Source organism: Triturus cristatus, chromosome 5_2 (assembly GCF_964204655.1).
Source record: "Triturus cristatus chromosome 5_2, aTriCri1.1, whole genome shotgun sequence".
Taxonomy (NCBI): Eukaryota; Metazoa; Chordata; class Amphibia; order Caudata; family Salamandridae; genus Triturus; species Triturus cristatus.
Window position 1 is genome coordinate 408,917,910 of NC_140588.1, and position 25,588 is coordinate 408,943,497.

Sequence of the window (25,588 nt, forward strand, 5' to 3'; positions counted from 1 at the left end):
AATCATTCTCTTCGGGAAAATAAAATCAACGCACGTGTTCACTATTTGAAAGATAGGTTTTCATTGCCCAGGAAGATTGTCTGAATTGCTGAGCTCTCTAAACCAGCAAAAACCCTACCCTTAATGGTGTGCCCTTCGTTGCTATCAAACACTGAAAGGAGAAAGCGTGCCTTGTCTCTAAAGCCCACATTGTTTTTGATTAAGGCGCTCTGGGATGCGCCGAGAAGCCTTTGGAACGAGAAGTTTTTTTGAGTTTCCCTCGAAAGCTTTGCTGGTAAGACTTTGTATTAGAATTTTTAAACTGTTAAGGTGGAAAAGTGAAAATTGAACACAACGGGTCCGCTTCATAAAGTTTTGTTTCCTGTTAAGTACGACTTAAATCAATAAAAGTTGTAAATTACTTACCCACGTATCATGCTTTTGTAATTCACTCAGGTGTATTACGCAGGTAGAAGTGTAAATGATGCCTGGATAAAATGCACATAGTATGAGTAACTTATGAACTTGGATGTGCAGATTGGATGTGTGGGCAGATGCAGGGGAGTGTCAGTGGATGGGCCCGGGACATGTAATGCAATTGGGTGAACACTGGTTCAGTAGTAACTTTAAAGATATGCGCTGAGACATAAGCATCCGCCTTACAACGAGGCGTAAGTAGCGCTGAAAGTGTTGTACAGCATAATAAATTGTCCTGATTAAGCAACAACGTGTGAGAAGGGGTGAATGTCTGGGACTAAACTGTTTTGGGACCATTTCCAAAAGAGACTAATGTGGGAAGGAGAAATGTACCTTGCCCTAGAAGTGTGTAATGTGGGCAAATAAAATTACCCAATGCACATCTTAGATTCTAAATTGAGGGAAACCGCCCTAAATGGCCAGTCTTTGTGGTTAAATGAAGTGACAGAGGCCAGGTGAACCACAATTTAAGCAAGGGACTGCCAGAAGTATGCTGATATATACAAACAATTGTAAACTGCACATGGATGCAGGCAAACAGCCTGCATGTGCTCATTTACACCCGTTTTTGTGAATCAGTGAAAGGCTTTGAGGGCTCTTGCGTCACACTCCTGTACCTGAACAGCCTCACACCTTGTCCTACTTCTGGGGGGTGTTTGGGGACACCCGTATGAATGCAGCGGTAAAGAGAGACGCAGTTTAACTCAACAGTAATCAATACAGCTGATTAAAGGCTAAAATGAGTCCGATCCTCAGCAGAAATTGGAACCCCTGCCGAGGAGGCGTTGCAAAGCTCAGGTCTGAAACCAAGCCCATGGTATGATCAGTGAATGAGGTACTGGTAATTAAAGGGAACCCAGAACGGTGCCACCTTAAGCGGTGTATCACTATTTGAATTTGTGGATGACATAGAAAAGGGCACACAATTTTATGCCTTCATCCCTGTATTTATTTTGTTAAGCTACAAATTACAAGGGTTTATAAACTCCAGGGAGATAACATGGTACACCTCAAGTCAATGAAAGAGGCTGCTTTGGTTATCCCTGCACTGCTCATGTGCCCGGGTTGAAAGTGGCCGCAAGCGTCTTCCTGTTTACCGATGCTCCCTGGCAGTATCGCGTGACAAGGCAGTGACGGGCGGCAGCAGGCCACATTAAAGCCCACCTCTCAGCCGTCTGCATCTCCAGTGAAGGTGACATGGAGGGGTTGTGGGTTTGGAGGGAGTCCACTAAAATCAACGGAGAGAACAATGCTTTGGGGAGTGGAGCACATTTTCATGGCCCAAGATCCGACTGAAGACTTTGGGGGGCATTCCACTGGCCTGGAGAGTGATGCTGAGTGCATGCTGGGTGACGCACTCCAAACGAGGGTGCACAGGGAGGTATCTGAAGCGAAACGTATCTGCAGGTCGATCCCTGCAGCCGACAATTAAGATCAACGCAACATATGTGTCCCTTGCTGCACCGCTGTGGCATGCACAAAAGCTGATGTGTGGCAATGTGGGGCTTTTGGGATTGCACATTTTGCACTCATTTCAGACAAACGCGGAGTACCTTCTAAACAAGGGGGACCTGTCATTGACAGAGGTTACGTCATGCCATTAGGAGCTGAAATCGATTCTTGACAGCACCAGCAGAGCCGTTTATAGGGTCACAAATCACTATTGCAGCTCTAAGTGCGGGAATGTATCAATATTAATGTGCGGGGACGTTAAAGAAATACCATTCCGAATGTTTGCCGGAGAGGGGCTATTTTATCTTGGGTTCATTTAAGATATTTTAAATCTAATACAAAACAGGTTGCTAAAGGTCATGCGGTCCTGTGAAGGTGCAGCGGCTAGAATAATGCAGTCATCCTTAGAGTAGGGTGTGAAATATGTCCCGAATTAACGCTCATTTTCTGATTCTCAGAGGTGGCCTGTGCACTTGGTAATCCCTTGGAAGTGCAGTCATCTATATTGATCAAGCCACCCATGAGGCTTCCCCCACTTTGCTGTCTCCTGCCGGACCCCTAAACATGCAATAAGACAATCTATTGCACTGCAGAGGGGAGGCCTCTCGGCGAAGTCTTCTGAGCAGAAAAATGGCTTTCAAAGTAGTGGTGTGCCAACCACGGGCACTATCAGGGCAGCCAAAACATTCAGGATCAGAAAAGTTGTTTCTTTCTATTTTGTGTGTCAGATAGGCATGTTGTTCACTACAATTCATCAGAAGGGGATCACAGGTTAGCCATTTATTCATTCACACGATTAAGTCCTTATAGTTGCAATACTCTAGATTTAGGTGTGACATCTTGAGAATTTCCAGGCATAAAACACGATTTCATACGGATCTGATTGGCCTAGCTTTTTTTGTTGTTTCTGTGCCCAAACAGAATGTAGCATGTTACAGCACGTTCTTTTACCACGCGGTAGGTAACAACGCGGTCGTTACAATGACCGGCGCTAGGTGGTGTGTGGTTTTAGGAATAGTATAAATTACTATTCCTACTCCAGTTAGCGCAACAGGAGGGAAGGTGTTCGATTTAAAATCCAACACATTCCCTGGTGTTGCACGCCATCTAGCGCAAACGTCTTGCAATGAAAAAGTCAAAAAAGGCACGCATGGTAACAACGCGGTCGTTGTAACAACCGCGTTGTTATGTACCTGCGTGGTATCGTCAGCGTTGCAAACGCTGTCTCCCGACCAAACATGTCTCATTCCTGAAAATTAATCAGTACTTCTGGGGTAAGAAGCAATTTGCAAGTAATGATCTCTGCAAGGCCCGCTTTAGCATTGGTGGCGCCCTGTGCGACATTGTTTGTTGGCGCCCTCTAATAACCACCACCGTTACGGATTTCCTCACTACCGCCCTTTTACAATGCCCCTCAAGTCTCCATAACCACTCTCTCTCAGATATGTTTAATTCATTTTATAGCGCCGCTGTCACTCATACTAGTGTAGGGTGTCAGAGCACTTTACATCACACACAGTACACAGAGACAATCCATCATACGTGTGGAAATTAGTGTATAGGAAATGTTGCATAAAACAGGACTACAAGGTACAGGTGTCAGGTCATCCATTCTGGTAGACAGTATAGTTTAACATTGCTTGGTCTGGAGAAGCACAAACTCTGAATTTAAAACTTAACTCCATGGTTGGGGGTTCTTTTTATTAATCAGAATTGATTTCTATCCAAATGAACCCGTTTTTCCAACATTAGGATAATGAAAGATGGGATAAAATCATATCGCTCTAATCTATGCCTTGCAGTTTTTATGCAGCTCTTTGGTGACAGTTTATAAATTATAATCCTAACATAAAACAGTGAGCTATGAACTAAGTCACAAAAGGTTCGCTCCGGAAAAAAAACACCCACTGACCAATTTGTATTATATGCGCTTTTGATCTCCATGGTACATGATCTTTGCAGCAGGCTGATTAACTCTCTGCGCTACCTTACCACGAGTCAAAACTTCCAAAAGACAAACCTCCGATCTCTCTCCTGAAGAAGCACATTAATCACCGCAGTTATCTTGACGTTTATGTTTTTGCCTTTACATTTCTGGAGGACAGGAATGCGGCAGCATGTGCTTTTAAAACCACACAATACTTCTAAATATGACGCCCCACTCGAAGTCAGCGCCCTGGGCGGTTGCACCGGTCGCACCGCCCTAGAGCCGGCCCTGGATCTCTGAATAAAACTCGGAAATTCAGCAGTAATTGTAATTGCAAGTTATATTTATATAGTGCTTACTACCCCTGAAGAAACGATGAATCGCTTTGCGGCAAGTAGCACGCTGCTCCAGAACCCAAGATTAGAGGTTAGTTTATAGTAGATTAGTCATTTTATATTCTTTCTTTACTGCATCAGTTGTGTTAGGTTTGTGCTCATGATTTCTTGTATGTTTAGTAGAGTTTAGAGAAGGGATAGAATGATGGGAATGGATTTGAGAGGGAAAGTAGTAAGTTGCTTTTGTAAGAAGTGATCGTGTGTGCCTCTTCACACCTAAACATTAAAACAGGACTACAAGATATTTACTCACAGAACAATATATATGAATTGGGCACTTAGAGAGTACTACATGAAAATACTTTTGCTACAGAGATAAACGTTTTGTCAAAACTTGCCACCACCAATCCCTGTCACTGTAGCTTGCATGGCAATGTGTCTATAGCCGCTAAACGTGAGTGAGTTGCAACGATTGAGTTCACACCTTTATTTACCCACACTGGACCCTTCTTCGCGCCTTCATGATTCCCAGCACTGGAGTGACCCATGCCAGTGGCCCACCATTCACTTGCTGTGATGTTTGTCAATAATCCAGCAAAATGTACTACAAGATGGTTGTTTACAATCCGGCATTTCAGTTGACAGTCCTATCATGCCCACTGTGGGCCATGTGACCCTTACTAACCACACAACCACGTGCTCGAGTGTTATCCAACCAATTAATAAATCATGCTCATCTTTTAACGGAAGGTCCGTCTGTGTGCGCAGATCTAACACAAGGATTTGTTTTATGAGAAAGTGAAGCCAAGGCCTCATAAATAACGAAACATCAATTATGCTTAAAAGATTCCTGTCAGAGCACACAAGGCCAATCAAAAACACTGCACTGCGGGCGGACATAGAAAGAGCAACATGGCGGAGTCATTGTCTCAACAACTGGACAGCAAGGCATTCATACTGCCAGGGCTTGAAGTGGGCCGGGTCCTGCCGGTGGTCAGCACCGGTGGTCAGCACCGGCAGTTCTAAAAAGCAGGTGCTGAGACGGGTCCCAACGGGCTCTCCATGTTTGCTCTCGCCCTCGCCCTCACCCTCCCGGTGAAAAAAAAAATCTTAAATCTGCACTGCCCTTCACTGCCTTTGATGAATAGTTCTTTCATACTCTCCTCGTGTCCGAACTGAAGCATTTTCAATGTTATATACAACGAAGCTGTAGTTGGTGCTTATTTGTTATATGCAACTAACAACCATTGACAAAGCCAATAGTCCTGACTTCTTGTAGGTGTAATTGGGAGAGGATGTGGGTTGGGGGATGGGGGTGGGTTCCGATCTTGAAGTTGAAGTACCAGGTTGGAGTCTCAGCAGGAAGCTCACGTATTCTTCCCGCGCCTACAAAAAAATGAATTTTTCGTCTGTAAATGCAACTGGTGCTCATGTAAAGCGCTCTGACACAATCGGATCAAATTCGCGCTATATAAAACACCCCCCAAAAAATGTAAGCTCAGATTTATAGCTTTGGTTTTTTTAAGCCACGCCACCCATAATTACATTGGTCACGCCCCTTTGAGAGACCCCCCCCCCCCCTTAGTATTTTCATACCACTTAAAGCCCTGCATACTGCAATTTGAACCGATACAGCTGCACCCGATGGAGCGGTGCAGTTAGAAAGGAGAGAAGACTAGGCAGACGGTGCACTGATATTAGAAAACAGCTCAAAGAAAGATCACAGATGATGTCTGCGCAATGCTCAATATCTGCCCCATGGTCCCCGCGGGAGGGCAGCGCGATGAGAGGAGATGGGTGGGCTCCTGGCGAGCATCCTAGTAATACAAGTGAACACGGAGAGAGGCATTCCTTCTGCTCGACAGCTGAATTCCTGGCTGGAAGCTTGAAAACAAAAGATGTATAATTCGACGGCACCTGTCAGCTTTTCAAGACCAAAAGGAGGGTGGTATCACTATGGTACTATGGACGCCATCATCGGTGTGCACCAGGCGCGCAACACCCATTGGACTCAAAGGGCTTCAGCCCCCCCCCCCCGTCGTTTGTGGCAGCCCGGGATGAGACACCTTCCCGGGCAAAAAAGCAGCCGCACCCGAGCACTTTACAGGTCTTTAAAAGACCATTTGCATGTTAATAAGGCCTTGCTGTTGTTTCACCCCTTCTAAGAGCCCCTGTAGCTCCACTCTGCCTATTGCTTAAAGTTCAGCCCCCCCCCCCCGAAATTTTTGCTCAGCAGACCCCCCCCCCCCGAAATTTGGCTCTAGTTGCGCCTCTGGTGTGCACAGGGACGATGAAGACAGGTGACGTGGGCAGAGAAGAGGGAGCTGTTCGAGAAGTTGTATAGTGTGAGAAATGGTGCATTCTAAATCTCACTGGGGCAGTAACATTGGTGTGAACTGATCTCATGTACAGCTTAAAAGCATTTTTATGGGAAAGTTTGCTCTGGGACCTGTGCTATTCATGACCTCTGCCTCTATTACAACATGTATTCTTATAATAAAAATACTAGGCCAGGACGGTTAAGTTATGGTGAGGCAGCTAATGGTGGTAGCACCACTAGGTGGCGCCAGATGTTAGAGTTGTCTGGCAAAGCTGTTGGTTATAACTTATAAAGATTAAAACACCCATCCTCGTTCATATGAGCTCCTCTCTGCGCACAATTCCTTTTTCTCTTCTGTGAGTACAGTTTGGCCCACCTCTTCACCTTACCCTCCCTGCTTTAATCTAGCTTTTCTTTCCCTACTGGCCTCTAATCTGAACTCCGTCCTCACTCCTGCTCTTTTTTAGGGGTGGGCGAAGAATTCCACTCCGCTGTTGAAGTTTGCAGAGTATTGCCAGATCAGAAAAATTCAGTGAAATGACGCAGAAGAGAGTTTTTTATCTCACGCAGTTGGCGAGTCCAAGCGAGAGAAATTGCACACTAGACCGCCTCCTGGCGAGATTTCTGAATGAGGGCGGTCCTGGTAGGTCGCTACCGCTGGCGTCGAGGAAGCTGCCACCCGAGTATAAAATCTACTCGAGCGGCAGAAAGGATCAGTGCCCTCTGGTGCACCGTGTGATGCAGTTCACGCTGATTTTCCAACATGGGGAGAAACGTCTGGTGCTAAAAATCAGTGCAAACAGCACAATGTACCAGACTCAGATGCTCGCGGAACTCCGCACCGTGGCAGAGTTTTTTCGGCACTTCGCGGAACTCAGCATAGCGCAACTCCGCGAACTCCGCCCAGGTCTACTCTTTTTATCTTTGGCCAGCTCCAACTGAGAACTCCCTTTTTTTTCACCACCAACACCATCCCTCTAGAACCCCAGATAATTCTTGCCATTGCTAAAAATCTACTGCATGCTACCTACTTCATGCCAGCTCCCTTAGTGCATCATAACTCTTCCTTGCCTTTGGCCTACTTCACCCCCCAGCGACCCTTCACCTGCGCCAGAAGATTATCACTCGTCTTTCCCTCCACATATCCATGTAATTTTGTAGGTGAGCCCATGCGTGATCATGTATGCACATGCCTACATAATGATGATGCAGGCACCTTTTTTTTAATAAAAATTAACTTGAAGTAGCGAAGAAAGCGCATTTTTAAAGCAGGGGGACAGAAGCAATTTTCTGCTGGCCCTTCTAAAAAAGCTTCTCTCAGTCTTCAACCCCCTTCTTCATGGCCCGGCTCCGCATTGCTTAGCCCTTTCAGGCCTCTATCCTTTGCCTCAGTGTCCCACAGATCTGGTGGTTTAAGGTCTACGCTAAATCCATAGTGAACTGGGCCTTGATTATGAGTGCTTCGGTGTCATGTATAGCACCCATTAAATAACAAAGTCCTGGGGACAGCTATTTATAGGATGCAATAGTAAACACCAATTACCAGTTGCCCCATGAAAACAAGGCATAACATATGGATTTGGGTCTTACCACACCAAAATCCAAATGTCCCGGTATCTACCTGGCCACTTTCATCCAATACATTTTGGCAGGTTTGACATGCTGAAATGTATATGGAGAATAATTATACATTCAGATTTAACCAAAATAATTAATATTTCAACACCTGTGCAAATATGGGTTTGCATGGGTGTCAGAATTTACCAAGGCACTCATGAACAAGGGCATTGTAGTGAAGGATAGGCAAGCTATCTCCAACCCCTTATTGTGTCAGATAAGCCGTGCATGTTCATCTCACTAGTTAGAAAGAGGTCTGGGTCAAACTGCACCAAGTACCATTGAGCAACCGTCAAGCACCAGCACTAAAATGGTACGCTTGCTTCTATATATCATTACTGGAGACCTACATTCCTCAACCAAATTTGCACCATGAAGGTATGCCACCAGTGTGTCACCATCAGCACATGCGTAAATAGGGCTGAAAGGATTCCACTACAACTGCAGGTGAAAAAGAACATTTCCAGGTTTGAAGGAATGGCATATCAAATGTGTCTGACACCAGCAATTTGCAAATGAGTTGACAACTCCATCCTACCCTTAATTTCATAGTAATTAATTATCTGAAACAAATGTATTTTGCTATACACTGAAAATGATCTACATGCAACCAAGCCCTCCTGTATAAGAAGGATGATTTCCCGTCAGGTTATGGACATACAGCAGTATCTGGAGCTCATAAGTATTAATCTATCTGCAGAAAATACCAAACACCATTCCTGTGAATAAGAATGCTCTTAGAAAATTGGTACAGAAATGTCTGTGCACAAGCATAAGTGCGGAAACCAGAACGTGTGCCACAAATCACAATTACGTACCCAAATTTAGTGAAATGCAGGATAGTCCAAGTGTTTTTCCAGAGAATACTCAGAGGCAACACACATGTAAAGCTCTATAGGATGTGACCTGACGGCTAGGGCAGTCAACCTCAAATCTGGGGAACCAGGTTTGAGTCTCGGCAAGGACACGCAACATCCTGTGATTCTGTGCAAATCACTTAGGGGCATATTAGCAAGGCCTTCATCGCCGCTTTAGCGGCACTTTTTGCCGATAAAGCGGCGAGTTTTTTATCGCCCAATTACATAGCTGTCGCTAACAGCAGTTAGCGACAGCTTCCAGGCGATAGCGACCGGTTTGGGGCCCGCTTTGCATGTCAGCGATATGTTAGCGATATTTATCACTAATGACATGCAAAGTGGTCGTACCCAAACTGGTAGCGACTGAAAGCAGTCGCTAACACAGCTATCGCCTATTAGCAACGCAGGCGAAGCGATAGAAAAAGTCGCACTAAGCACGATTATCGCTAGTATTTAACACCTACCATGACTTACCTGTTTCATCAATGAAAGGTGGATTGTCAGGCTAAGTCCACCCTGGCATTAATATCCCCCTACATCTCCCTCTGCCTATCAAAAATGAATGTGTCCTCATGTAACGCAACTGGTGCTTGTGTAAAGCGCTCTGATACCGGATACCTTTAGGTCAAGTACCCGCTATATAAAACTCTGTAAAATAAAAATGAAAAAATACACTCACAGGTAAGATAGTCATCACCAGAGTATGCCCAGAAGAATCGTGAGTCTGTAGGAATACACACACACACACACACACACACACACCCTCCCCCCCACCAGTGGCAGTCGCCACTGGGTAGTTATAGTTAGTCCATAGGAAAAGCATTTATTGTGTGGCTTATAACTTTAGCATGGTTGATGAATCACAAAGAAACTTTTCAAAAAAGTGCTACTTTTTGACTAGTTTGTGCATGTAAAGTTTCAGAGTGATGCGTTATGTTGGGCCGCAAAAAAAGGGGTGGGTCCCAAAACGCAAAATCTCCAAGCATTTTCTATAGACTTATTTAAGAAGGGCTACAGCAAAAACTGCTGAACAGAATGACACCAAATTTAGCAGGAATCTAGATCTTGGTCCACAAATTGTGCTTTTTGGAATTTGGTGTAAATCCCTTCAGTAGTTTTGAGAAATTAAGGTTTAAAAATAATTGTATATCTGGATGGTTGGGTCCGCGAGAGGTTTGAGAGAGTCTTGCGGAAGCGCCAATTCAAAATATGAGCTCTCTGATTGGCCAAGGAAACTTTTGGCTGCCAGCAACATGAGAAACATTTTGCTGACAGCCATTACAGAACTCAGGGACTTAGTTTCCTGTACTGAACATGTAAAAAAAAATATATATATAAGGAGGCAAGAGGATACCCTGACCCTCTATGATTCATGAGAGGGACCTAGAAGGACCCCCCTAGAGCCAAAAACAAAAAACAATTGCTGTGGTCCCGAGGGACACCCAGAAAAATCTTTTTTTTTTTTTTAAATGGAGGCCAGGGCCGCTTTGTTTTATTAATGGAAGGGGAGCATGTCGCCGCCCTCTCCTAGCCCTAACAGGCCCCCGGGAGCCTACCCCCAGGGATGAAATTAATCAGTATGGGGAGGGTCCATACGGCCCCTCTCCCTGAGTCATGACATGTTCCAGGGAGACCACCCCCAGGGCAACAATTCCTTAAAATGGGGAGGGGAGCTGCGCCACCCCCTCCCCAAGCCTCTGAAGGCCCTGGGGACGCAATTCCCCGCGCCGCGAAACTAATTAAAACCCCACGAACAGTCAGAAGAGGCCCTTTGAATGATAGACACAATCTTCTTAGAAGTGCTGTGCTGTGTCACGTCCTTATTTGTCCTCCGGTCCTAGAGCATGAAATCAGCAGCCTCTAGTGGGACGAGTCCCTTCTCTCTCACGCATAACTGCTCCAGGTGCTTACATAAAGATTACAGCCCAGTGCCAGTGAAGTAAATACAGGATGTAAGGGAGAAGCTATTTCAAGGGCTGGTAATGCAAATTCTTTGTAGAGTAAATGTAAACGCTGCTCTTTGCATAAGGTGCCTAGGGTGATATGAATAGTACAAAAAAGGGTAAATAAAATAAACTGGGAAGCAGATTCAAAATTGGTAGCATCAGGTGTTGTTAAGAGGCCAGGCACCATTCAGGTTGGAAAGGAGGGGTCGAGCATTAGGGAGCAGTAACAGAGTCTGAACTCTAGACCTACTTTAGGAGACTCCTGAAATCCATATTGTTTGTTTCTTGTCAACCAGTGTTTGGGAGATGTTCCCGAGCCTACATGCTGCTGCAGTAAGAGGTCTGCTCTTGGTGCCCTCACACCTATAGTGAGGCTACATAAGGAGACCTGTGCCCTGCAGGTGACCGGGTCACATGGAGATTGGACTGACCTTTTCTGCCATCCACGTCGTTGACTTGGCCTGGAGGCCATTTTCTAAATCGGCATTGGCTTCCACTGGGTTCCAGTGAAGGGAGCTCAGGCTGTATGACTGGAACTGGAGGCCATGTAGAAAAGGCAGGCAGCACAGGTTTCGGTACAATCAAGGACAGGGACTTAAAGTGAAAACAGATCAGTCAGTAGCGTGCTGATTTAGCACGTCATAGGACCTTGAAAGTGAAATCAAAGAGGGGAGGGTCGGACTTGAGCTATCTTAAAAGAGGCAATGGGTTGGTCTTTTAAGGTCTTGCCGTCTGTTGACAAAAGACCTCTGAAAGAACATGCCAAAAATGTACTGAGGGCTTAAAGAAAGCCCATTGCTTACCACTAGTTGGCTTGATTGTCTTTCTCATTTGTTTTCTTCGTATTCAATGGCTTTCTTCCTCTTCTTCTGTTTGTCCCTCCTCTGAAGCATAGATTCTTTGAATCCTTCGGATTGGATGCCTTGTATCCTTTCACTGCACACATTCAGGCAACTACTTTTGTATTTTTCATTCACAACTCCATGAGAATAGATGTGTTTTCTTGCTCTCTTCCTCATGTGCTGCTCATTTCACAAATGCTCACCCCTTCACATGCTCCATGTTTCTCCCTCCCTCTGCCCCATCCCCATCTCATCCTTTGTTTCACCCACTTGCTTTCGCGCCCTCCTGCAACCGCATGGTTTGCTCCTTTTCCAACACCCAATTTATTGTTTCCCTCCCCCAGGCATTGACATCAAGCTTATCTGTTGCTTCCCCCACACCCTGTTGCTTCCTCCCACCCAATCCCCCTATCTGCTTCTCTGTTGCTCCTATAACCATTAGCGACCAATACATCTTGTTTTTCCAAAAAAATGTAAAGGCCCAGCAGCTGCCACTTGCTACTGACTGTGCAAGCAACAAATATTGTATTCTTTTAAACACTTTTGAGTGGCATCCGCCATCTTGCAACAGTAACAACAAAAATAAATGAAATGGCAAATGCGTAATTCCATAGGCATGCACGTGTAGTGACATGTGTAGGGACAAATACATGTAGAGGTCATCACACATTTGTATGCATAAAGAATGATGTGTCTATCAGAGGCATTTTTTTTTTTGGGCGAATTCTTTTTGCAGATGCTGCACAGCATCAGCAATACAACATTATCAAAGTAAATAGATCAGAAAGTCAAGCCCTATTGGCATTGCAATGTTTATTTTGTGGTGTTTCTATTATGGGAGCCTAAAAAGAATAAAACGACCTTCCCAAAAACACACCAATGAATTGCCCCACTGTGAAACATTTTAGGTTCATTTTAAGTGAAATACATTTTAGAAATGTTTTAGAAGTTTTGATAGAGAACCTATGTAATCTTTATGAGGATATTGTATTGTATTGTATTGTAATTGCATTTATATAGCGCTTACTACCCCTGACGAGGCATCAAAGCGCTTTTTCGGCGAGTAGCACGCTACTCCGGAACCCATAGAGGATTAGTTTTGAATTAGTATAGCGAAACATGCAAGTATATTTTAAGTGGTGGATAGGTTAGTCAGTTATTTGGATTCGGAAGGATGGCAGAAGCATAGAAGAGGAAAAAAAAAAAGGTTTGTATTTATATAGCACTTGTTACCCCTGATGGGGAGTGGAAGCACGCTACTCCGGAAACCCATAAAGGATTAGTGGTGAATCAGTATGGTGAAATATGAAAGTAATTTGAGTGGTGGATATTAGTCAGTTATTTGGAGTGAGAAGGATAGCGGAGGTATAGAAGGGGAAGAAAGGTTTGCATTCATATAGCACCTGTTACCCCTGATGGGTGTTGAAGCACTTTTCTGGCGAGTAGCACGCTACTCCGGAACCCATAAAGGATTAGTGTTGAAAATTAACATAGTGAAAATGTGAAGTAATTTGAGTGGTGGATATATTATTCGGTTATTTGGATAGAGAAGGGTAGGTAGCAGGATAGAAGAGGAAAAGAGGGTTGTATTTATATAGCGCTGCTACCCCTCATGGGGTTTTGAAGTGCTTTTTTGGCGAGTAGCACGTTACTCCGAAACCCATAAGGATTAGTGTTGAATTAGTATGGTGAAGCGTGAAAGTAATTTGATTGGTGGATATGTTAGTCAGTTATTTGGATTGAAAAGGGTAGGGGAGGCGTAGAAAAGGGAAAAACGGTTTGCATTTATATAGCCCTTGTAACCCTGATGGGGTGTTGAAATGTTTTATTGGCGAGTCGCACGCTACTCTGGAACCCATAAAGGATTATTATAGTGGAATATGGAATTTGAGAAGTGAACATGTTAGTCTGTTATTTTGATTGAAAAGGATAGTGGAGGGATAGGAGAGTAAAGGATTTGGATTTGTTTTGTTTTTTTGTTTTTAGGTCATAGCAGTAGGAGGAGGCTTTAGGTGAGTAAAAGGGGTTTTGGAGGGGAAGAGTCAGAGGGAAGAGTTTAGAAAGGTTTGTTTTTGGGGGATCGGTATCGTAAAAGAGGTGTCAGATGATGCAAGGAGGGGTAGAGTAGGAGAGAGCCTAGAAAGGGTTATTTTGGGGATCATAGTAGTGGTATGGGATTTGGGATAAATGAGAGAGTGGATGTGGAGGATATATTGATAGATGTATACGGTGAGAGATAGGGCAGTGCACTGGAAAGAGTAGTAGAAAGAAGTTTGGGATGGGTCAGAAAGTTGGGCTAGAAGATATATTGAGAGAAGTATAGGCTGAGAAATAGGGTAGTGCATTGGAAATGCTAAATTAGAAGAAAGTGATACAGATATAGATCCATAAGTACATTGAAAGTATATAGATGCATAAAGGAGGTAAGTATATGTAGATTAAAGAAATTGATAGAGGTACAGGATGAGAAATAGGGTAGTGCATTGGATATGCTTTTTCAGGAGAAAAGTAACAGACACACAGATCCAAGTACATGGAAGGTACATAGATGCACAATGGAAGCAAGTACATGTAGACCAACGCTGTTTTTTTGTAACTACATAATTATTCTACATGTTTATACAAAGCAATAAACAAAGATAGATACATATCTATAGTGAAAATAAATGCTTATATACAGAGGGATATGCTGTCAATTTCTGTTTGCGTATGGTGCTTATGCGGGGAAGAGCCAATTCTTGAGTAGTTTTCTGAAGATAAGGTGGTTGATATGGTCATTTGACTTTGCAGTGTTGATTTTATAATTTAATGTGCATATATGCAAGAAACCACATAATACTGGTCAGGAAACCGAGAACACTGTTGCCATAACTGAACAGGCATGCTATAAAAAAATATATATTATGGCAATACAACATTGTTCTAACAATTGTACAGTAGCACAATTGATCTTAATATTGGGACTATTTTTGAGGGGGGCAGCTGGTAAAGTACAACTCCCAGAAATGTCTCTGTTACAGGGCTTGGCTCAACTATTTTTGACACAGTCAGATGCAAAAGGCCTAACATCAGATATCCCATGCTGATCAGTTCATGCCACTGTAAAGGACACCTACACAGATGTAAAATAGCACTGGTGCTTGTAAGAAGGCTGCCCTGCTTTGGTATATCCCCCAATGTTGGTGTTAACTAACACCTCAAGGCAATTATTACATTAATTCAGTTCTTTGAAGTGCTTGCAGTGCTGCCACAGGTTGCCATCTGAGAACTTCGGAGCACCTTGCTCTAGTCTACAGTCTTCTGCACCCTGTGCCGATACCCCTGGGCAGTGTGGTGACCAACCATCCGTAACTTTCATGTGATTTGGGCCTTTTGTCCGTTGTCCGTAAGGGTTTCTTCCACGGAAGCCTTTTGTCCATAATTTCAGCCTTTTGTCCAAAATTTCAGACTTTGGCGTGAGCTGCCCCCTGCAAGCAGCCTGTAAGTCTCACTGCAGGGGCCCACTTACGGTCCTGCTGTGATCTGTGGCCTGCAGCAGCCCCTCCCCGACCCAGCACAGACTGCTATCGGCCCATTATCATTTTGTATGTTGGCCTAATCATCACATACAGAATGATAATGGGCCTCTCCGCCCAGTGACAGCATTTTGGATCAGGTGTTTTTTTTCAGTGGGGGAGAGGGGGCACGTAAGATCTGAGAAGCCTTCAGCTTTGATCTTTTACTTCACTTTTTTTTGTTTGAATATGCAAACGCAGGTGTTCAAGTTTCACTCGCATACACAACAGATGCAGTGAGTGCAAGGTTCTCTGAACCTAATATAAACTTATTTTGGCTTGTGTTGGTTGTCCATTTACTTATGCACTATTGCGCGAATTCCTCTGATGTGTATGCAAAACGTACCGAATTTTTGTCCTGAATTCTGACCTTCTGTCCTGAATTTCTGTCCTGAATTTTGACCTTTTGTCCTGAATTATTGCACTCACTGTCCTGAATTTGTACCCAAGCCAGTTGGTCACCCTACTGGGCAGACATACAGTACCACGGCGTTTTAGCATGGCTAAGGACGATTTTGAGAAATCTAATTCAGCTTCTGGCACAAGCCAGGATTGTTCAGGTAACAACTGAGATGACGTTCAAGGACTGTTAGTTAGTTAGCCATGACGTCAGTGGTGGATATAAATATGTTCAGTAAAAGAAGAAGTACGTTGCGGATCACACGAAATTGGACGGGGGCCATTCACCTACAATCTCACCAGGGCAGACAAACCTGGAAAAAACAAGTAACGCTACATATGTGTAAGCACCGCCGCTCTTTCGCTCAGAAGCGTGGGGAGCTGTAACATTTTTAGGACTGCTGTTCTCCAGTAGGTAGACCACAGTCGATGCCAATAAGTGGAGTGTCTCAGAGAGAAAGGAGGCGACTTCTACGAGACGCTACGGCATCTGTGACGTGGGTGAATTCTAAGGAAGGAGGGGGTGGGGAGTGAACCTGTACAGCAATCCCGGGAGGGCCGGGCTGCACAAAGGATGCCAAAGACGCAATGTGCACTGCACAATGCGCCAACCGACTGCCGACAACGTCTTTTGTACAAAGTGTTCTGTTACGATGCAGCTTGATAGATCCACATTACAAGCATTGTTGTGCATAGAAAACACGGTTTTCTTGGAAAGCAGCCTTCGCCTCAGCAGATTTCTCTCTGCAAATGGCCTGTGAAGGCAACTTCTGATTTCTTGTTTCTAGGAACAATGCCTTCCACAGAGATCAAACAGACCGAAGAAGGCACGCCTTGCAGTTTAGCTTCCCCCATGCAGCCGTCACAATGGACTGCTCCAGCCTCCAGCTATGATGTTCTGGTGAAACAGCCATCACAGCGCGCCACTGTTACCATGCATAGCCTTTACCACGCGGTTGTAACAACGTGTGTACCGTTGCCAGGCATTGCCTTTAACACGCATTTTTTTTTACAATGCTTATGCCTTTACTACGCATGCCTTTACAACGAATTGCGTTGTAGAGGTATGAACAGTAAGGGCATATGCGGGGTACGCTGGTAAGAGCATAGGTGTGGTAACGGTGGTAAAAGGCACCTGTGTGGCAATCAGCGTCGTTGGAGCAGCAAAGAGACCCTTCTGCTTCCTCTTTACAACCTGCGCCACGCCTCAGCCTTGAAGAGCTGCCTCGTCGTCATCGTCGTTGTGGGGTAAGGGCTTTGGCTTGGTGGGGTTATTTTGTTAAAGGACTGGGGCCTGTTTTAGGGCTTTGGGCTGGGGCCAGCTTTAGGTCTGGGGGCCGGGGAAGGAGTTCCGCTAGGAGTCCGGTTTTAAGGCTCAGGGCCGAGGCCGGGTATTTTTTTAAAGAACAGAAACTACTACAGGCGAGGGGTGGTTTTGTCAGGGTCCACTTTTAGGGCTCGGGCAGGGGCCAGGTAATTTTTAAAAGGGCTGGGGGCCACGGAGGTCGAGCCAGGGTCCGGTTTTAGGGTCAGGGAAAACCTTTACCATGCATATGCCTTTAGCATTCATGCTGCTACAACGAAATTAGTTTAAAAGGCATGCGTGGTAAAGGCATAATCGTAAAAAAATGCGTGGCAAAGGTTATGCGTGGTGATGGCATTCTCGGTGCAGCCTATGCATTGTAATGGCATGCGTTACAACGAAATGCGCTGTTCCGTCATACACCCGATGCTCGATGGCTTGATCTGTCCTCCCTCAGTTCCCTTCTATTTTCCCTCACATCCAGTTCATTCTGAACTCGGCACATATGTTTCAAGCACCAAAGCCTCTCAGGGCTGCCAGAAGTAGTCATTACATGCAGGCAGGACCGGACTGGGAACCAAAACCGACCCTGGCAAAGTGCTCGGCCGGCCCCCGGGGGCATTGGGGGTGCCGCCGAGCTCTTTGCCAGGGCCGGTTTTCGGCCGATTTTGTTACAGGGCCGATTTTGTAGCTATGCTGCATAAACGGCCCTGTAACAATAACAGCCCCCAGGGGCCCAAAACCGGCCCCCACCTGTGCGGCCCACTGGGGGATTGCCCGGTGCCCGCTACGGCCAGTCCGGCCCTGCATGCAGGCTGGTAATCCTCCTTCGGCCAAAAACTCCTCAACAAAATTCCAAGAAGCCCAGTATTTCCAAACACGTTACCTGCTAAAAGCAGGTGGAATATATGCCTGGAAAAGATCTGGGAATGTGGGAAATACATGCACAAAGTGGGGTTGTATTTCTGCATCCTGCATGTTGAGTCCCACGTCGGAATTTCTGCACTCCACAGGTTGGTTCCCATGCTGGAATTTGGGAGGGGAGTGCTGTGATCGTCCCTTCCAAATTAAAATTTGGTACCATATGTATCAATGGTTTGCACCTGTAATTCCAGTTGCAAACCTTTGACAAGTTACCGACTGCCAAGCTTAGGATGTAACTCGTTCATAAAAGGGGAAGGTGACCTCCTTAGCACCTTTCTCCACTGCCCAATGGGATGGCAGCTTCAGAGGGAGTAGGCAGTGGCCAAGAAGTTTTAAAAAAATGCTCTCTTTCTTTATTTCAAAACTAGCCTTTTTCTTTATGAAAATTGTACTGCTTTAAAAACAAAACTTCAGTTTTGAAATGTAATCACAGTGATGGTGTTCTGCTGACCCATGTAGGCCACCATCGCTGTGAATGTAGCTAATCGGCAGGAATCACAATTTGAAATCTGTGACCCCTCTGATTCAGTATTGTGTGAAGCAACCTATCGGTACAATGCAGAGTCCCTCAAAGTGTGGTGTGCGCCCCCCGGGAGCCGTAACTTGATCTCCTCTGGGAGCCGCATTCTCTTTGACATGTGGATTATTGTACGATAGGGCCCCAGGGAGGGGCAGTGCATACAAATAGCTTGGAAATGCAAACTTTTTTGATGCATTGCTTGCTCCCCTTGTTTACTAGGACTGGGTAAAGTTCTGTCGCAGAAGGGGTTAGTGAGGTGTTAGATGTGCCCTTCATCTTAAAGACAAAAGGGGCCCCATGTCGAGGTGCCCGTGCCCTCACTCCTCAGCCCAAGGGAGGGGGTGAGGTGCAGGGATCACCTTTTTTAAATTGGAATCCCCAAATGGGCAGACTGCTGGCGCATCACTCATATTTTCCCAAATACAGGTCCATGCATGAGTAACTCATTCAGTCCAATTTTTTTTTTTCCCATTCAAACAAATATTTGTAGCCTTGTTTATTGTATCTGGACGACAAGCCCCTGAATGCAAGCAAAACATACTGACATTGGCTGTGCAGCTCATGTATATGCCTGGGAAAAATGAGAGCTTTCTTGGTAGCCTCAGAACTGTACCCCAGGAAAGGGAGTGAAGCAGTGGGGTTCAATTGTTTATTTAAAGGCTCAGAGGGGGCAGAGTTCTTGCGGCCTCTTCACCATGGGCCAAGGAAAAGATGAACATTTATTGGCTAGTTTTGTTCTACTTAAAGCCTTAGAAGAGACAAGAATGCTGGGACAGCTTATCCAGTTCAGGTTTTGTCCAAGTGGTTTTTTCTTTGTATTCTGGAATTTGTAGTCCTGTTTATTACTCTATTAAATCAGGACTTTGAGTCCCAGATTGCAAATTAAAAAGCACCTGGCCTGGATAACCAACGCATGTATCTATCTGATAAACTTCAGAACTCTTCAGGTGGCCTAGGAGCCTTCCTAACCCAGGAGATGAAGTTGAAGTCTAAGGATCATTTTCCCCCCTAAATCTGTAGAACAGGCAGACTGCTTAAGGCTTTTGTGCTATGGTCTAAGGGGAGGGCCTGAGGTTCAGTCCTCATTTCCTTTTACTCCGGTGGGGGCAGCATTTTCAAGTTTCCAAGGTCCCTGTGAGAGTCAACTTTTTTCCTGTGCATTTTGCAATTTGTAGTTCAGTTTATTACATTACATTACCAGTCCCACAATGCACAGAAAAAGCCATAAGTGGACGATCTGTTCATTCATGTACCTGGAAAACCTGAGAGCTCTTCTGGCGGCCTCAGAGACATAGCCCATGTAAGTATTTTAACAAAAATACTGCTGATATAATAAACCCTCAGCCTCCTACATTGGTTTTCTTGACCATAAATGTTCGGATTGTAGCCTGAATTGAAAAGATTTTATTCAGGGGCAACTTGGCACAAACAGCTTGAAGACCTCCTGCTCGCAAAAAGTAGAGTTCCAATTTGTAACCATTTTTTTTTGTGACCATGGCAATAATGTGCAAAGTCATGCCAGAATCTATCCTCTGCCTCTTCGTATTCAACACGTATCTTACCCCCAGCCTCCTCCACCCACTCATTCAAATGTCCCTTCTATAAATACACACACCTAATGACACCCAGGCCAGCCAACATGGATCAAACTCTGGACTGAGAATATGAGGTTGTAAGATGGAGAAAGAGATCAGTCAGCTTGAAAGCTGCTACGCATCTTCAAGAGCTTGTTCAACTAAATGGCACTTAGAAAACGATGTGGGAACTAAATACCAGCAGCCAGACTCAATGAACATCCTAGCAGCCAGACTCAATGAACATCCTAGCAGCCAGACTCAATGAACATCCTAGCAGCCAGATTCGATGAACATCCTAGCAGCCAGACTCAATGAACATCCTAGCAGCCAGACTCAATGAACATCCTAGCAGCCAGATTCGATGAACATCCTAGCAGCCAGATTCAATGAACATCCTGGCAGCCAGATTCAATGAACATCCTACTCAGCAACCTCCCTGACACCACACTGGCTTCCATGAAAGTCATTCTCCAACAGCAGCACACCTCTTAGGATCAAAGATGGGTATCACTTCAGCCTGACTGAACTTCATTGGCTCCACATCCATGCCAGCATCACCTTCAAGATAAGCTGCACTTCCAAAAGGCCACCAGAAGCAGCACGCCTCCATACCTGGCAGAGAAATTAACTACTGAATCAAAACAAGGAGCTGTAGAGGGAAGATGTGCCAGAAAACCCTCCAATCAAATACTATTTAAACAAACAAGAACTGGCACCATGTAGCACATATTATTTTGTGTAATCTGGACTGGGAGGAGGAAAGACACATTTATCAAAAACCTCCATCACCTATCTAATCATATGGTATAACCCCATCCAGTGTGCCACCAATACTTTAAACTTCAAAACGACAGAAAAGATAGAGACAAGAAAGTGAATAGTCAGTCCTCAAAGTAATTTAACAGCTTATCTCACTCCACACACACCCTCCTTCTTTAAGAGCTAGATGACAAAAAATATGTGTAAAGGAAGAGAAAGTATCTCACGTGCGCACCACCAGAGGAGCTACTGGTAGGTTCTCACCAGCTCACCCACGTTTGTTTCATCATTGATGACTTTCTCATGAGAAAAAAGTGATGTGTCCAGTGCAAAGAGATAAACGAACACAACAAATAAATGTGCACCGTGCAAACAGAGACTAAGGTGTCTCAAAATCATAACACGTACAAACAAAGACGAAAAAGGGGTTAGACTCACAATTATTCTCTTATTTATTTCAATTAGGAGTCTATCCCACAATTAAAAACACAGCATGTTGTATAGCTTATTAATGACGGCCAACATGTTTCATTGCCAATTTACTTGTGGCAAATTCATCAGGGCTATTGAGGTCAAGAATCACCTCCCTGGACACAAAACAATAAAAAAGGACTGACATATACAAAAAACAACAAAAATTTGGTTAGATCAGAGGGATGTCCACAATTATATCCTCTATGGTGTATTTACAAACATTCATGGAAATTTCCATGATTGTAACATAAGGTATTTACCTAGTGGGAGCCATGGGCCCACATACCAGCTCCCAACCAGTCACAGAGACGTGTAAAATGTCTGTTATCGCGTCCCTGTCCAAAAAAGCACACTCGTTGCTAGTGCCTGCGTCTCTGAAAGAATAACACAGGTTGATAGATAATCGCCAACCAGGTACCCAGTTTCCATGATGTCATCGCTTTTGCTCTATTTACTGTGGTCACTAGATAACCCAACGGTGTTATTCTAACTATGCCAAGCACCGGCATATTTAAATCCTATAGAAACCGCCCCAGATACTACAACAGCGGGCAGTTGTAGACGAACAGATTTACCAGCTCAGTCATCGTAAATCTCCTCATACTACCTCACCAGGCTGCACGCTTACCGTATACCTTCACACACGGGCGGTAACTCAACCCAGCATCGAGTTACCGCCCCGCCACGTCCTCTTACAAGCAATCATACTCGCGCGTCGCGAGATTGTGTCAGCGCCGGTATTCACTACACACACTATGGAAAAACGGCAGCCATCTTAACAGTGCTTATATCGTCAAGAAAACATAAACTAGTAAGCTTGTTTCATGTAAGAATAGTGCAGGAAACTGTAAACCTATTACCTATATCCACACAAGGGCAGCAACTCAGCCAAAACTTACAGCACCGCCTCGTTGCGTACCTCATGTGTACGTTCGTCTTACTGATTGGTATCAGCCACTTATCAAAAACGGGGGTGGCCATCTTGCCACAGTCTACAAATCAACCCCCAACTCGTTGTATACGCGCTCTAACCCACCTCAACTCCACTCGTAGTTAAAGAATGAGCGTCAGTATGTTACATATATACATACACATTTCCACAAGTGTAGACACGGCACACATTCAGCACGATAACCAGAATCAGCATTAATACCCCTCCACTGGGCCCCTCAAGCTGTATCATATACTCGGGTCCAATGACTCAGAAACTTTAAACACACAAGGGTCTACAATAGACAAGGGTAATGCCCCTACCTACTGACCTTATTCCACTCAATTTGGTCATTAAGGCCAACAGTATCACCCTTCTCTAAGTAGATCCAGCGTGCTTCCTTCACTGCCAGTCTCTTCTCCACATCACCTGAATCACCAAACACCTTCTCCAAGATAACCCATTTTAATGATTTAAAATGATGTGGATGATCACGGTAATGTTGTACTAGGCGTGTTGTAAGTTTGCCTGCCCTGATCGTGCTTAGATGTTCTTGTATGCGCACCTTAACCTTTCTTGACGTGAGACCGATGTAATGTAACCCGCATGGACAGGTAAGTCTGTATATAACGTTGCATGTATTGCAATTGGTGAATTGACGGAGAAACCAGGTCCTCCCACTACATAATGTGATTTCAGTCGTCTTTTCCGTTAACTCACACACCGAACACCCACCACACGGGTGGTGTCCAGGAGGAAGGGTAGTATTCCTCTTATTATGCACCGGTCTCGTGTGGACTAGTCTGTCCTTCAAATTCTGCGTCCTTTTAAACGCAAATCTGGGCTGTGGCATCTGAAAGTCGCTCGTCGACAACAGTGACCAATGCTTTCATATTATCTGCCTGATCTTGTTGGACAGAGGATCAAATGTCAGAACCACAGGTAGACTTTCTTTCAATTCTTTATGGTTTCTCTCGAGTAAGGCTTCCCTAGGCGTATTGTGGGCCCTTTTACATGCTCTAGTTACAATTTTCTTTGGATAAGATCGTAGAGCCAATTTCTCACTCAAAATCTCTGATTGCCGCAGGTAATCAGATGTGGAGGAACAAACGTGGGCAAGCTGGTGAGAACCTACCAGTAGCTCCTCTGGTGGTGCGCATGTGAGATACTTTCTCTTCCTTTACACATATTTTTTGTCATCTAGCTCTTAAAGAAGGAGGGTGTGTGTGGAGTGAGATAAGCTGTTAAATTACTTTGAGGACTGACTATTCACTTTCTTGTCTCTATCTTTTTCTGTCGTTTTAAGTATTGGTGGCACACTGGATGGGGTTATACCATATGATTAGATAGGTGATGGAGCTTTTTGATAAATGTGTCTTTCCTCCTCCCAGTCCAGATTACACAAAATAATATGTGCTACATGGTGCCAGTTCTTGTTTGTTTAAAGAGAAATGAACTACCTCAGATTGACAGCACCACACGAGAAGTGAGGGCATTGCCTGACTGTAACAAAAACTATTAAAAGAGAAAACTAAAAGACAAGTCTTCTCCATCCATGTTCCCAGGGCCTTAATCAAGATAGCCATCATCATCAGTGCTCTCCCAAATCAAATAGGAGCAGAAGGCCCACTTCCTCAAAGAAGAGTATATCTCTACCAGGTAGAATTCACCAACCACAAACATCCTGATTCGTTGTAAGCAATTCTGAATCATAACTCAGGTATCTAATGCTTGTTCAGCGCTTCACTGTTTTCAAACTAGGTTTGTGCTCTACAATTACCTATACATACATATGCCATGTCCATGACAATTTTTCAGAATTGCAAAATTGGAGTCTTTACATGTCAGTTATCATCCTGAAAACCTGCCATGGATTCAGCCCTCTTGGACACTGCTGGACATCTGGGATAAGAATAGCTGATATTTAGGGTCACATGTACTAAGACATTTAGTGGTTGCAAACCCTGTGATGCACTAAGTCACAGAGGTTGCAACCACTAAATGGCTTTTTACTATTTACTGAATCCATTTTGTGATTCGGTAAATGGTTTCCAAATCAGAAAATACTTTAGAAATTGGAATTTGTTAAGGGCGTGTTTAGGGCATCCCTTCCAAACTGTTATTTGCAATCCAATGTATCAATGGTGTGCAGCAGCAATTTTGGTAGCAAACCATTGAAAAGATGCTGACTCCTCAAAGCAGGTGGTAACCTGTTTGCAGTGGGGAATGGGTCCCCTCTTGAACTTTGCTCCTTTGTGAATGTTGAAAACGTTTGCTGAGGAGTAGGCAGGGGTCTAGAGGACCACTGCCAACTCTCCAACTTGTCAAAAAAGTCAACTTTCTTCTTTAAGAGCAGAGACATTTCCTTTAAGGAAAACCGACTGTGTGTGAAAAAACGTGACTTTATTTAATGCGATTACAAATATGGTGATCTGTTCACGCCAGCAGGCCACCATCTCTATGAAGGAATCCAAACAGAGTAAGTTGCAATTTGCGACCTACCTCATTAATAATCATGATGTAGGTCGGATTGTGACCCACTCTGAAAGGTGATTTTGCAAACTGACCTATTAGTACATTAGATTATCAAAATGTTGTTGCGCAATTTGTGACAATTTTTTGCAACTCCAAAGTTAGTACACATGGCCCTTAATTGTTTATTTTATTTATTAGTAGTTTTATATTGCACGAATGGCATGGTAATAACATTGACAGTAACCAGAGTTAATCAATTAGTGTCAGTCCTTGAGGGATTTCAGAGATAAGCAAAAAATTCACATTACAGTATTTATAGCTTGTAGAGGCTTGATTTTATTGTTAGTAACCAATCAGTCTAAGATCACTGGAACAAAAAATGACAATGGAATAGTAGGTCTTTTAGTTCATTTTTTGAATCTTTCATAGGTCAGTGTTTGTTCCTTGGAGGAATGGAGTTCCATACTCAGGATGCACTTTCGGTGTAGCGACTGTTTCAGAATATCTCAGCATCTCACATAACACTGACCACATGACATGGTTATTTTCTTTGCTTGGTTTTTAGGGGCTCCTGAGTAGAGATCTTTATAGGTTATTAATGCTAGTTTGAACTGACTGCTTGCTTCAACTGGTAGCCACCTTAAGTGAGAGCAAAAGAAGAGTTATGTGATCACATCCTTTTCCTGTGCTGAGTCCAGCTACTGTACGTGCAGTCACATTGATGGGAACCAGGTGCATCTTGGGGATTTCACACAACAGGGTATTGCCCTAACCCAGCCTTGAAAGAACTACCTACTGAGTAACTTGCTTGAAATGTTCGACTGAGATCACTTGATTCTGCATAATAGTCTCAGTGGGTCTTGGGCTCCTCTGTCAATGGCACTTATGTGCGATTGTAGGTTGAGCTGTCTGTCTAGTGT

General features: G+C 44.3%; 1 protein-coding gene across 7 annotated transcripts in view; it reads right to left on the bottom strand.

The window, feature by feature from the left end:
* The window catches only part of COBL (cordon-bleu WH2 repeat protein), a 961,684-nt gene that overhangs the window by 162,464 nt on the left and 773,632 nt on the right, over positions 1–25,588 (bottom strand). The gene's annotated exons all lie outside the window — the stretch shown is intronic.